Source organism: Mandrillus leucophaeus, unplaced genomic scaffold, assembly GCF_000951045.1.
Source record: "Mandrillus leucophaeus isolate KB7577 unplaced genomic scaffold, Mleu.le_1.0 Scaffold169, whole genome shotgun sequence".
NCBI classification, from domain to species: domain Eukaryota; kingdom Metazoa; phylum Chordata; class Mammalia; order Primates; family Cercopithecidae; genus Mandrillus; species Mandrillus leucophaeus.
In genome coordinates this window covers 299400-315499 of record NW_012101687.1, presented here as the reverse complement: position 1 = coordinate 315499, position 16100 = coordinate 299400, and the positions used below count along the sequence as shown (strand labels likewise).

The following is a 16100-nucleotide window of genomic DNA, read 5'->3' as shown; positions in this document are numbered from 1 at the left end:
CTGCGCAAGGCTTGGAAGTTCTTTATTATCATTAGTTTATCAGTGCCATCATAAGAGTGAATTCACCACTTTTTAAAATGCAATACTATTTACAAATGAACAAAGAAATGGCAAACTCTTCCAGATATGGGTGTTTCACACACATATTCTCAACACACAAAAGCAGTAAGCCTATCAACTAAAGAAAAACTGACTGGGTTACCAATTATAAGATTTGAGCATTCAAGTAAAAAGTAGAATTTTGAAAAACTAGCATTCATCTTTGTGATCTGGACAACTTCACAATACTTGAAGACCTTTCCAATGAGATTTGTGTAACATTCACAAATGCAGTTTTTTGATATGGAATAATGAAATGTGACCAATGCATTTGAAAAATTCTGATTTTTATAAAAACCAATCACGCATATAACATCATGCATAGGTAAAAGATCCATTCAAAGTACAAAATAAACAAAAGGATTTTATGAGACGAGAGTACAAAAAGTTCACTGATACAGTTTGACATTCCACATTGCAACTAACATTTAAGAAACTACTACTTATAGAGGTTTGGTATCATATCAAAGAAGAGTATCTATCTACAATTATCTGAAAAGGCAACTAAAATACTTCCCAATGTTTTGACTACATATCAATGTGAGGCTGGATTTTAATGACGTACTTTAACTAAAACATCATGACAGGGTGAATACAGAAGCAGATAAGAATCCAGTCTCCTTTTATTAAGCTACAAATTTAAGAGATTTATAAAATATATAACAATGCCACTGTTCTCATTGAATGTTTTCATTCTGGAAAAGTCACTTTTCATAAAAATACATTATGTTAACATATAATAGATTCATTTTTCTTATTCTAAATACATAAATTTTTTTCAGTTTTAATTTTTAATATAAACATGTATTTGTAATACATATGTACCATTAGAAAGTAAATATATCTTTCTAATATAAACAAAAACATATAAAAATGTATCTCCCACAAACAAAAGCCAGAGAGTCCTCAGTAATTACAGGGAACCAAAAAGTTAAAGAACTGCTCTGTGTGGGTAGAGTATTTTTAAATTAAAATAGTAAAAATAAATGTGGTATCATACTACACATACTATTGTTCTATTTGCTTTTTTTAATGGAACAAAATATTGTGTCAATGTCAGTATACATAGAAAAAATCCTATTTTTTCAACAAAATAGTATACCATTGTATGATTATTCTACACTTTTAATCAACCCCTTATTAATGAACATTTAGAGTATATCCAATTTTTAGAATTTATCAAATATAATACTGCTATAAACACCTTTACCATGTGCCAAGTACTATTTTAGAAACTAGAGGTGCAGCATAAACACCACAGTGAAAATTCCCTATGTTCATGGAGTTTGTATTATTAGTATGTCTTTATGTCCTTTTTAACCAAAAAATGAATTTATTTATTTATTTTTTTTCTGAGACGGAGTCTCACTCTGTCAACCAGGCTGGAGTGCAGTGGTGCGATCTTGCTTCACTGCAACCTCTGTCTCCAGGGCTCAAGCAGAGTCTTGTGCCTCAGTCTCCCAGGTAACTGGGCTATTACAGGCATGTGCCACCACACCCAGCTAATCACTGTATTTTTAGTAGTAGCAGAGACAGGGTTTCGCCCTGTCGGCCCGGCTGGTCTCAAACTGCTGGCCTCAAGTGATCTGCCTGCCTCGGCCTCCCAAAGTGCTGGAATTACAGGCGTGAGCCACCGTGCCTGGCTCATAGAGGAAAAAATGAATTTCTAAACACAGAAATAAAAAGTCATTAAAATCTCTCTTAAAAAGAGATTCTTCTAAGAAGTGCCCTATTGTATTTTATCAACAAATTCTTCAGCAGCATTGGAAATTGTAAGGTTTTCATTTGATCAGTATAGTTTACTTCCTAATATAAAACTGATCAAGTTATTCTAATGTATCAAATTTGCAAATGTAATACAAAGTTTTATAAAGCAGAACTAATCTTGTTAGGCACCGTTACATGAAACTACTATTGGGATTTTTAAGATAGTGAAGATAACTATAGGCCATCTGTCTTTTTAAGCTTGGGTGTTTATTATAGCATTTACAAATATCAAAAAAATTGCAGACAATGTATTTAATGATTGAAAAAAGGCTTATATATGAGATCATTTCAATGGATATTATGAACTTAGAAATAATCATGATGAGAGCTAAATAGCTATCTGCTTAAAAAAATAAAACTACTTTTAATTTATATATATAGTCATACCTCAGTATTCATGGAGGATTGGTTCCAGGATGCCCCATGGATACCAAAATCCACAGATGTTCAAGTTCCTGACATAAAATTGCATAGTATTTGCATATAACCTATGCACATCATTCTTATACTTTAAATCATTTCTAGATTACTTATAACACCTAATGTAACGTAAATGAATATAGACAGTTGTATTTTTTAAATCTGTATTTTTTCCACTGTATTTTTTTTCTTTTTATTCCCAAAAAGATTTTTGATCCACGGTTGGTTAAATCCGTGGGTGCAAAACCCATGTATACGTAGCGCCAATTGTATTTATAATTATAAAAATATATGTACTCATATGAGTAGCATAAGAATGAGGATACAAGTGATTTTTATTCGCTTTAATATTGTATTAAAATATGCAATAAAGTTACACAAAATAATGTCAGGCAATTAGTTTCAATTACTACTAGAAATCACTTTGTGTATAAATGAAAATCTACAAAGCAAGATTAATACAGGTTATCAGTGCAGCTGAAGACAGCATTATTGCATTTAGTTTTCTTTGTAATGTTGTCACTACCATACATTTTTAAAAAGGATTTTGTGTTCATTTGGTTCTTCAAAGACACAGATGTCACATAGTACCCTTGAAATACATGCATATATTAAAAATGAATGAAATAAATGTTGTATTTACTTGTACTTATATACATGCTGTTCAGCTTGTATTACTATGATTTGCCTAGTATCATGGCATGCTTTGCACTACTACATATACTACTGGACAAGTTTAATCTAGTCTTCGAAGACTAGACTATAAACATAAGTTTCAGATAACATAAAAACAAACTCCCAAGGTTATTAGTTGCAAATTTTAAATATAAAAATTTTAGGAGGCTGACATTATAAATATTACTGTTCTCATCAAATATCCCTTAAAAATTAACAAGGACACCCACAGATCTAAAAAGTTAAGTACGAGGAGGAATGAAGGCCTTAAACCTCTTAGTTACAAAATAACAAGGGTAAGAAAAGACGATCTGTTGTTATTTTCCCTTTTTCTGTTTTCCTTTCCCTTGTTAATATCACTTGACATCCACTCACTATCTGGAATACAACGAAACCACGGAATGTTCATTTTATGGGTACACATTCTCAATAAACAATTGATTATTTAAAACCTCATTAAGGATTTTTGATTATTTAAAACCTCATTAAGGATTTAATAGGCTGTTGAGGTCTAAAATATGCCATTATTTCCACAAATATATATATATAGCATTCTAGAGTATTAGAAAATGGAATTTTTATAAAAGCAAAAATTGAATTATTTGCTTGTGCCAAATAGTTGATGCTAATACTGTAGCATACATAGCATATACCTGATTTTAACAGTTTAAACTGTTTTATTATTCACTTTTTGTAGCCACCTGGAAAGCTGTGGGTACGGCAGGGGTTGGTCAACTTTTTCTTTTTTCCGTGAAGGGCCAGAGAGTAAACGCTTTAAGCTGTGCAGCCATATAAATTTCTTTCTTTTTTAAAACCAAGTTTTAAAACTGTTGTAAAACCACAGCTCACAAGCCATACAAAAACAGGCAGGCTGGATCTGGCCCATAAGCCATGGCTTGCTAACCTCTGAGGTAAGGCATTCCAGCATCATAAAACAAACATTTTCCAATAACTGATGACAAAAATCAGAAGGAAACTAAGTTTTTAATTTTTAAGGCACAACTTTTATTACTATTGTTTATTACTATTTACTTATAGGCAAGAGCTCAGTCAGTATACCACTGACTGCTTCATGTAAATCTTTCTAAATTTGAAGTATATTTTCCCAAATCTTAAATCTAACACATGTGTGTACTCATACATACCCCCATGACCTCTCCCAAATGTTATTTTCAAAATAACGGGTCAAAAATGTGTAAACCCACATCAGATGCTCTGAACTTGGACTACAGTTTCCAAGTACAAAAATAATACTGTTTCATTAAATAAGGCAACAAAACTTTAGTTAGTAAGAAGGGAAAAAGGCACTGGTATAGGCAGAAATCAAGCAAGGACTAAAAACCTACTATGGATAGTTTATGAAACTGATAATTTACATAGTAACAGCTATGCAGCTTTCCAGCTGGTGAATATTCTAGTGAACTGTGAGATGATATACACTATACATCAGATGGCACCTTTTAAACTTAATTAAAATATAACACACAAAAATCCACAATGCTGAATAGGATATCACTCCTGATTCAGTAAGAATTGTATGATCTTTCACCTGCTAGAATAACAGAAAAAAATATAGTCTTTAGAACCAAGTGGACCCAGGATCAGATGCTGGCTCCATTATAGATTAGCTATATGTACAACCTTCAATGGGACAAGTGAAAATATGCCACCTATTCAGATGTATCTACTTTGACCACCTTTTCCAATCCTAACCCTTAATAGCATCAGTTCACTGCCCACTCAATAGCTGGAGCTAAGGATTATGAATCCACTCCATCCATCTAAGAGACAGAACAATATATAGAAAAGAGCAAGTACTCTAGTTCTATTCCCAGTTCCATCACATAGTAGCTGGATACTCTAGTTACTAGCCCCTCTATGGTTTAGTTTCTTTATGAAATTGGTCTAATACCATCTATCTTGTTGGATCATTCTGAAATTAGAATTAACATATAGAAAGTACCACATTGTACTTTATAAACTTTAATTATTATCATAAAATTTCCCCCTCACTCCACTTCTCAGAACACTCATTTTTCCACACAGGTTTTATTAACAGTAATTAGCATTCTAGGCCATAAAAGTCTATCCAGCCCCATAATTTGACACATTTGCAGCTGTCTACTTTCCTATTTTCTTCACAAATCTTAAACATATTCATTGTGTTAAAGGTTAAGCAGGTTTTGAAAGCAACCTAGAAACGTAACCCCCATTCATTACATCATTCCATAAAAAGTTATACAAAGTTACTACCATTTAACTTAAAAACCAACCATGTATTTTCATGGAAATATAAACTATGTATTTCTTAAATGTTCCACCAGAGGGACCTCTTAACTTTTCACAAATTAAAATAAGCTTTCAATATCAAAAATGAGTTTTTTAAAAAGCTCAAGAGCAGCACTGGAGTAGTTAGAAAAATAGTGTTTAAATTATTTAAATTAGTTATTAAGTTTATTAAATTTCCTTTGAAGAAGAAAACTGGATAAAGTAAGAATTAAACACAAATAATTAAATTCAAGAAAACAAAAAACATGTTACTGAGGCTTATTCACTCATTTTCTCCATCAAACATTTACTACACTTATTGTGCTTAAAATGTACTAGAAGTTGTGAAAAAATTAGCTTATACCTGTAGGGGCTCTACACATTCTTTGCTTTATTTATTCCTCAATCTAAAAATTAAATGTGTTGCTGGTGAAACTACAGTGCAAATATATGAAAATATGTAATAGATCTCTTTTTCCATAAGCAGAAGCCCCTCCACATAGATATTATAATCCTTGTTTGTTACACCTTTGTAAAGAGTTTCCTCCATATTTATGCCAGAATATGGACAAAATAAAATAAAATAAAGGCTAGATTGTGCTAAAGCAGTTATTTCAAATTGGGAAGTAATACAGCAACATATGTCAAAAGCACTTTTAAAAGTTCATGCTGTTTGAACAAGTAATTTCCTTTTTAGGATTATTTCCTAAGAAATATTAGAAAATTACTATATGCAAAGATTAGAGTGATTTCATAATATTGAAAAACCACAAACCAATAAAATAAAATCATATAATGAAATATTCAATGATAGAAAACATTTTCAAAAATCGTTCAGTGGTTTTTGAAATACACACAATAATTTCAAGGGAAAGACACATGAATATTTATAGTATAAAATATTTATAATAAAGTAATATTAGCTTTAGGAAAAAAAATTTATAATAATTAGAGGAAAATGGACCAAAATTTTGCCAGTTGTTATCCTTAGTGAATTTGAAGCTTTTTTTCCTTTCATTTTCCATATGAATTAAATAATGAGTGTTATTTATTTCTTTATTTTTGAGACAGGATCTCACTCTGTCAACCAGGCTGGAGTGCAGTGGTACAATCAAGGTAATCCTCCCACCTCAGCCTCCTCAGGAGCTGGGACAACAGACGGTCTACAGAGTCATGTGCCACCACACCTAGCTATTAAATTTTTTTTTTTTTTTTTTGTAGAAACAAGATCCCACTCTGTTCCCCAGTCTAGTGTGCAACACTTGGGCTCACATGATCCTCCTGCCTTGGCCTCCCAAAGTGCTGAGATTATAGGTGTGAGCCATGGTGACTACCCGGTATTACTTAATTTTACGTTGAAAAAATAAGCATTATTAAAAATAGTACTTTAAGACTTTTATATAGACCTTAAAACTATATTTTTGGGGGGAAAAAACCCTGTTTAAAGCTCTCTCTGTTTTGCTTTTGGCAGTACAAACTGCGTCTATGGTGATGACAAACCACAGCAGGTTTTATAGCATTTGAAAAACATGAAAAATGAGATTCCAAAAAGAAAAGGTAACAAAAACACACATACATAAGCCTAACTACATAAAAAGAGTATTAACATTTTACATAAAATAATTCTTTAATTAAGAATGAAATTAAATTAATCCACAATCTTATAAAAATATGCAACAGAAATTCTAATAAATAAGACAAAATCGAATATGAAACATAAAATAACTCAAGACATAAAAATATTCTAAAGGCTACAGAGTTCACTGGAGAAAAAGCATTTAATATAATTTAACATCTCTTCATGATAACTCTCAACGAACTAGGTACTGAAGGACACAATAAAGGCCATATATGGCAAACCCACAGCCAACAGCATACTGAACGAGAAAAAGCTGAAAGCTTTCCCTATAGGAAATGGAATAAGACAACAGTGCCCATTCTCACCACTCTTATTTAACATAGTATTGGAAGTCCTAGCCAGAGCAATTAGGCAAGAAAAAGAAATAAAGGGCGTCCAAACTGGAAAGGAGAAAAATTGTCCCTATGTGCAGATGACATGATGTTAATGTAGAAAACCCTAAAAGTTCCACCAAAAACCTCTTAGAACTGATAAACAAATTAAATAAACTTGCAGGCAGAAAATCAATGCTCAAAATCAGTGACATATACCAACAAAAAACTAGCAGAGAAAGAAATCAAGAGAGCAGTTCTACTCACAATAGCTACAAAAATAAATAAATGAATAAAATACTTACAATTAAATTTAATCAAGAAGGTAAAAGATATCTAAGAAAAACCACAAAACACCAATAAAAAAGACATCCCATGTTCACGATTAGAAGATTATGAAAACAACTACACTACCAAAAATAATCTATAGATTCAATGCAATTCCTATCACAATACCACTGACATTCTTCACATAAGTAGAAGAAAACAATTCTAAAGTTCATATGGAACTATGAACAGTCAAAGCAATCCTGAGCAAAAAGAACAAAGCTGGATGCATCACACTATAAAACCTCAAATTATACTACAAAGCTATAGTAAGCAAAACAGCATGGTACTGGCATAAAAGCAGACACACAGACCATCGGAACAGAATAAAGACCCCAGAAATAAATCTACATATTTATAGCCAACTGATTTTTGACATAGGTGCCAAGACCATTCACTGGGGAGAGGAGAGTCTCTTCACTAAGCAGTGCTGTGAAAACAGGCAGAATGAAACCAGCCTCCTTATTTCTCACCATACACAAAAACCAACTCAAAATGGATTAAATAATTTAAGACCTAAAATTATGAAAGTACTAAAAGATAATACAGGAGGAATGCTTCAGGACATTAGTCTGGACAAAGGTTTTTATGGAGAAGACACAAATGCAAAAATAAATGGGGTTATAGCAAAATAAAAGATTCTGCACCGCAAAGGCAGCAACAGAGTGAAGAGATGACTAGTAGAATGGGAGACATTTGCAAACTATTCATCTGACAAGGGAATGATATCCAGAACACACAAGGAACTCAATGGGCAAATGAGCTTAACAGACATCTCTTAAAAGAAGACATACAAACAACCAACAGGTATATGAAAAAATGCCCAACATACTAATCATCAAGGAAATGCAAATCAAAACCACAATGAGATATTCACTCACCCCAGTTAGAATTGCTAGCATCAAAAAGACAAAAAATAACAAATGCTGGCGAGGACGCAGAGAAAGGGGAACTCTTATCCACTGTTGGTGGAAAAGTAAAGTACAGCCATTGTAGACAATAGTATGGTGGATCCACAAAAAATTAAAAATAGAACTACCATATGATCCAGCAATCTCACTACTGGGTATATATCCAAAGGAAAGGAAATCAGTAAGTGAAAGAGGTATCTGTACTCTCATTTATTGCCACATTATTAACAACAATATGGAATCAACCTAAGTGCTCATTAACAGATGAATAAATAAAATGTGGTATATATACAATGGAATACTATTCAGTCATAATAAAGAACAAAATTATGTGATTCACAGCAACACAGATGCACTTGAAGAACATTACGTTAAGTGAAATAAGCCAATCACAGAAAGACAAATACCATATGTTCTCACTTGCGGAAGACAAGTGAGTTAGAAGTCCAAGTTAAGGACTACTAAGAACTTGGCTTATTTTACCTTTGGGGAAGCTAAAAAGTTGATCTCAGGGAGCGAGAAGACAATAGTGGTTACTAGAGGCTAGAAAGTGGCAAAGTGGCAGGAGGAGGGGGTGTAGCCAGAGGTTGGTTAAACAAAATTATAACCAGGTAGGAGGAATAAATTCTAGTGTTCTACAACACTGCAAGGCAACTATAATTAACAACAATTTATTATATATTTTCAAATAGCTAAAAGAGCGATTTTTGAATGTTCCCAACACAAAGAAATTATAAATATTTGAGGTGATGGCTATGCTAATTACCCCACTGGATCATTACACATTGTATACATGTATCAAAATATCACACTATACCCCATAAATATGTACAATTATGTTAATTAAAAATAATAAAAGTGGCTGGGTACAGTGGCTCACACCTGTAATCCCAGCACTTTGGGATGCCAAGGCGGGTGGATCACGAGGTCAGGAGATCGAGACCATCCTGGCTAACACGGTGAAACCCTGTCTCCACTAAAAATACAAAAAAAATTAGCCAGGTGTGGTGGCGGGCGCCTGTAGTCCCAGCTACTCGGGAGGCTGAGGCAGGAAAATGGCGTGAACCCCGAAGGCGGAGCTTGCAGTGAGCTGAGATCGCGCCACTGCAATCCAGCCTGAGCGACAGAGCGAGACTCCATTTCAAAAAATAAGAAGAAGAAGAAGAGGAAGAAAACAAAAAAAGTTACAGTTCATTAATAACTTTTTTTTTTAAGTAGATATAAGCAGTTTCCAACTTAACTCATGCAAGGGTGCTTCCAGTAACTTCTTTGCTGCCAGTCTCTAGTAGAACTAATCTTATACTCTACTGCTGCCTGGCTTAGACTTTGACTTACCCCAACCCCACGTCTGTGCCCCTTCTTTTTAACATGTACTATTACTGACCCACAGCTACAAGAAAATGGTTGGGAGAAGTGAAAAAGAGGTTAATAATTCTACACCAATCCCTCCTCTTCCTCAGTTCTACCTTAATTACTAGTCAGGTCCTATCTTGTCCCCAGTCCCTATTCCATTTCTTCAGTCCTTCAAACACAATACAGTCAGTCCTTTTATCCATGGGTTCCACATCCATGGATTGAAATACTGAATAGAGTCAATATAGTCTATCATGAATCAAAAATATTTGGGAAAAAAACAGATGATTATGTCTACATTAAACTTGTACAGTCCTTTTTTTTTTTTTCCTTATTATACCCTAAACCAGGGGTGTCCAATCTTTTGGCTTCCCTTGGCCCCATTGGAAGAATTGTCTTGGGCCACATATAAAATACATTAACAATAGCTGATGAGCCAAAAAAAAAAAAAAATCGCAAAAATTCTCATGTTTTAAGAAAGTTTACAAATTTGTGTTAGGCCGCATTCAAAGCCGTCCTGGGCTGCAAGTTGAACAAGCTTGCCCTAAATGATACAGTATAATAATAACTATTTACATACCATTTACATTGTATTATCAGTAATCTAGAGAAGATTTAAGGTATATAGCAGGATATGCATAGGTTATACATAAATACTACAGTATTTTATATAAAGGACTTGAGCATCTACAAATTTTTGTGTCCATGGGGTCCTGGAAGTAATCCCCAGATACCAAGGAAGAATTAATTATATTTAATATGCCTTAAGAGTCTCAGGATTCTTCTGTAAAGCAAATGAAACTTGCTCCAGGAATTTATGACCAATCATAACACAGATCTGTGGTATTACCTCTTAGAGATCAAATCTCAGAGGTTTAACTACATAACAAAAAGAAAATAGGAAAGAAACACTGAATGGGATAAGACAGTCCTACTATTAGAAGTAAAAACCCATTCAATTATTTTATAAGGAACAGTTTGATTGCTTTGGATTCCCACTATGCCTTTCTTCACGGAATATTTTATTCTATGTCTCCTTTAGCCTCCTCAATCCAATCCCTTTTCTTGCCTGCACCCTGACATTCGTCCATCCTATAACACTGAGCCCTATAATCATAACTCCTTCTTAGTCAAGATCTTTTTGAATTCTGATTCTTTAACTGTCTAGTCTATTAGCTATTACACTATCCATAAATTTTACTGTCATTAATGCTCTCATCTAGGTCAAAATTGAAAATAAAGACAATAAACAACCTTAAGCAAAATTTCTGTGGCATGTTATTAGAGATTACTCGCTAGAGTGGCACTGATTTAATTAGAAAACACAGAAACTGAGTTTATTGGGAAGCTACTATAATCATCAGGCACTGAGCTAGGCATTTTACATACTCAAGCCTCCCAACAACTTTGACAGGTATTAACAGCAGTCCCACACTCACAAAGAAACGGGTTCAGAAAAGTTAAAGAGACTTTACCAAAATGCAATAGCTTCTACTGGCAGTGCCAGAATTTGACTCCAGATATAATCTCATTATTAAACTGTCTTAGGATCTTTTTGGTACCTACATATAAGTCATGCATTAAGTTAAAAACTCAGTCAATATTTCTCTTTGTTGACGAGCGTATCACAGGAGATTATTACCAAAACTTTGCTGAAAGCCTTAAAACATATACTACATTTTTAAATTTTAAAAAGTGGAGGAGTGACATCAGCAAGATGGCAGAATAGGAAGCCCCAGACCCTCCTTCCCTCAATGAGACACTGATTCAACAAAAATACATGGACCAATTCCATTTAAGAAAAATCCAGCAATTAGTTAAAAGGTTCCTGCACCTAGGCAAGCACAAAACCACCTGTATCAAAGCTGTTATGAAAATTCATGTCACTCACTTCCCAGACACTCCCATCACCCTACAGGGCAGTGCAATAGAGAGGAAACTGCCAACTTATGGCTTCCCCCTCAGAAGGAAAACAGAAGACTAGAATATACATCTAATGGTCTAACTTTTGGAGGCAACTGGTTTCTGTCGTGTCTGAATCTAATAGTTGAAAGATACCAAGTTAAAGACTACTAAGAACAAAGGCAACAGCACTCACTCACCGTTGTCCCTACCCCCAGCTCGGCATAAGAAAGTTGAGAAAAACCCCAACTCCTGGCTTCTCCCTGAGGAGGAAAAAAGTTAGACATGCATCCAAAGTTCTGACTTCACAGGGGTAGGGAGCGTTGCCTGGCTGTCTTCTGCCTCACCTGATTCAAAATGCTGACAGGACTCAGTATACTCTTGACACCTGGGGGCCCCTAAGAAGAAAAAGGGGCTGGGCCGGGCACAGTGGCTCACGCCTGTAATCCCTGCACTTTGGGAGGCCAGGGAGAGTGGATCACAAGTTCAGGAGATCGAGACCATCCTGGCTAACATGGTGAAACCCCATCTCCACTAAAAATACAAAAAATTAGCCGGGCATGGTGGCAGGCACCTGTAGTTCCAGCTACTTGGGAAGCTGAGGCAGGAGAATCGCTTGAACTAGGGAGGCAGAGGTTGTAGTGAGCTGAGATCATGCCACTGCACTCCAGCCTGGGCAACAGACCGAGACTCTGTCTCAAAACAAACAAACAAAAGAGTTGGATAGCTTATGGCAGCTCCAGATAATCTACAGACACCAGGGATAATCTACAGATACCAGGGATCAAAAGATTATAAACTATGAGAAAATAAAACAGCAAAACTTCTCTAATTGGAAATTCACACACAAAAATCCAGAGAGGACACAACCACAACCACAGAAAAGATATGTAAGAAACCCAGAATCTCTACACAGACATATTGGTAAAAGACTTTCCCTGCACAAAGTCTACAAAGGTGGCTGGGTTTTTTTTTTTTTTTTTCTGTTGTTGTTAAATGCATGAATCCCAACACAAAGTAACAAGGCACATGAAGAACCACAAAAACATGGTCAAAGAAACAAAATACACTTCCAAAACATATCCTAAAGAAGTAGAAGTCTAAGGATTACATGACAAATAATTCAAAAAAAGCCATCATAAAGATACTCAACAAGATCAGGAAAACAATGCATGAACCAAGTAAGAATATCAACAAAGAGACAGAAAGTATTTTTAAAACCCAGAAATTTTGGAGCTAAAGAATAACTGAATTTAAGAATTCATTAGAGGGGTTCAAGAGCAGACTGTATCAAACAGAAGAAAGAATCAGCAAACTCAAAGAAGGTAATTTGGAATTATTCTGTCAGATAAGCAAAATGAAGAAAGGATAAAGACAAGTAAAGAAAGTCTAAAGAACTTAATGTGACACCATTAAGCCAACCAATATAAGCAATATAAGTAATATGGAACTTTCAGAAAGACAAGAAAGAAACAGGCAAAAAAAAAAAAAAAAAACCCAGGTATTTGAGGCCCAAAACTCCCCAAACCTGGAAAAGAAAACGGGCATTCAGACTCAAGGAAGCCAATGAATCCTAATGAGGATAAACCAAAATAAGTCCATATTGAGACATGTTATGTTCAGATTGTTGAAACCCAAGGAGAGGAAAGCAGCCAAGATGCAAGCTACTCATCACATACAAGGGAGTCCCCAAAAGACTTTACAAAGCAGAAGAGAGTGAAATAACATATTCAAAGTAATGAAAGAAAACAACTGCCAACCAAGAATACTGTGTGTGTGGGCGAGGGGGTCGGGGGAGTAGTACATCATACTATTAAAAATGGCATACAATGTGAGACTTATGAATTGTTTATTTCTGGAATTTTCCATTTAATATTTGCAGACCATAGTTGACTGGGGGTTACTGAAACTGTGAAAAGCAAAATCATGGATAAAGGGGACTACTACGTATCCAGAAAAACCACCCTTCAAAAATGAAGAAATAAAGACTTTTTCAGAATAAAAGCCAAGGGAGTTAATCATCACTAGAATTGCTTCATAAGAAATGCTAAACTGAGTGCCAAGTTAAATGAAAAGATGCTACCTAGCAATGCAAAAGCATATGAAAATATAAAGCTTGCTGATAAAGGTAAATATATAGACAAAATCAGAATATGTAACACTGTAATGGTGGTATGTAAATCACTTAATTGTGATATACAATTTAAAAGACAAACGTGTAAAAAACTTTATAAAAATATGTTGATGATACACAATATGCAAAGATGTAATCTGTGACATCAATAATATAAAGAATGAAGAGAGATATAAGTAGAGACTTTCCATGTGACTAAAGTTAAGGTGTTATCAGGTTAAAATATCACTGTGAATATAAGATGATTTATATAAGCCCCAATAGTAACCACAAATGCCTACAAAAGACACAAAAAAGAAAATGAGAAAGAGATCACAGCTTGTCACTACAAAAACAAACAAACAAACAAAGACACACAAAAGAGTAAGACATGAAAAAGGGGACAAAAAAGCTATAATACAGAGAGAAAATATTTAATAAAAAAGGCAATATAAGTCCTTCCCTATTAGTAATTACTTTAAATGTAAATGGACTAAACTCCCAAATCAAAACACACTGAGTGGCTGAATGAATTAAAAAAAAAACCTCCAATTTTATCATGTATACACCTTAGATTTAAGGACACACACAGGCTGGCAGCCAAAAGATGAAAAAAGATATTCTATGCAGATAATAACTAAAAAAGAGTAGGGGTAGTCATACTTATATTAGACAAATTATTGACTTAAAGGCAACATGGTGAGATCCTGTCTCTACAAAAAGTTTAAAAATTAGCTGGGTGTGGTAGCATGTGTCTGTAGCCCCTGCTACTTGGGAAGCTGAGGTAGGAGGATCACTTGAGCCCAGGAGTTTGAGATTGCAGTAAGCTATGATCTCACCACTGCACTCAAGCCTGTGTGACAGGCCTAGACTCTGTCTCAAAAAAAAAAAAAAATCATCACATGAGACAAGGAAGGATATTCATTATATAAATGACAAAGGGGTCAATTCATCTGAAAGATTTAACAATTCTAAATATATATGTATCCCACATTAGAGTACTTGATTATATGAAGCAAACAATGACAAAAGTGAAGGGAGAAATTACAGCAACACAATAGGATGTTTCAATACCCCTCCTTCAATAATGAATAGAAGATCAATAAGGGAGCACAAGACTTGAACAATGATTATAGATCAAATGGATCTAACAGAAATATACAGAAAATTCCATCCAACAGGAGTAGAATACACATTCTTATCAAGTGCACATGGAACATTCTCCAAATTAGATCATATATTAGGCCACAAAAATTTTAACATATTAAAGACGACCAAAATCCCACCAAGTATCTTTTCACACCACAATGAAATGAAACTAAAAATCAAGAGCAGAGAAAAACTGAGAAATTCACAAATATATGTAAATTAAACAACATTCTCCTAGAACAAGCATTGGGTCAAAGCAGGAATCGAAAGAAAAATTATAAATTAAGATTAAAAAAATAAAAAACACAACCTAACAAAATTTATGAGAAGCAGTAAAAGCAATACCAAGAGAGAGGTTTACAGTGGTAAGACTATGTTTAAAAAAAAAAAAAAAAACTCAAATGAGAAATCTAACTTTACAGTTCAAAGAACTAAAAAAAGAACATACTAAGCCTAAGGTTAGCAGAAGGAAGGAAACAGTAATAAAGATTGGAGCAAAAATAAATAGAGAATTTAATGAATCAACAAAACTGAGAGTTGGTTTTTCGAAAAGATCAAAATTGACAAACCCTTAACTAGACTAAGAAAAAAATCAGAATTCATTTCTGAGTTTATTATCTATTTTATTAAAGAAGAATTAATGCCAATCCTATTCAAATTCTTCCGAAAAATTGAAAAGGAGGAAACAGTTCCAAACTCATTTTATGAGGCCAGCATTACTCTGACACCAAAGCCAGACAATGATACTATAAGAAAATTACAGACTAAAATCCCTGAGATACAAAAACCCTCAAAAAACCCTAGCAACTGAATTCAAAAGCACATGAAAAGGATCACACACCAGGATCATATACCTCAGACACAAAGATAGTTCAATATACAAAAATCAAAATTGAGTATGCCATATTAATAGAACAAAGGATTAAAATCACATGATCATCTCAATAGATTCAGAAAAAGCATTTGATAAAATTCAATATCCTTTCATGATAAAACCATTTAATAAAGAGGAATAGAAGGAAATTATCTCAACACATTAAAGGTCATACATGGAAAACCTTAGCTAATATCATACTCAATGGTGACAAACTGAAAGATTTTCCTGGCCAGGCACCGTGGCTCACACTTATAATCCCAGCACTTTGGGAGGCTGAGGTGGGTGGATC

At 34.1% G+C, this 16100-nt stretch overlaps 1 protein-coding gene across 2 annotated transcripts in view; it reads right to left on the bottom strand.

Moving 5' to 3' along the window:
• Positions 1-16100, bottom strand: part of LEMD3 (LEM domain containing 3) — an 86401-nt gene that overhangs the window by 10394 nt on the left and 59907 nt on the right. The window lies entirely within an intron of this gene.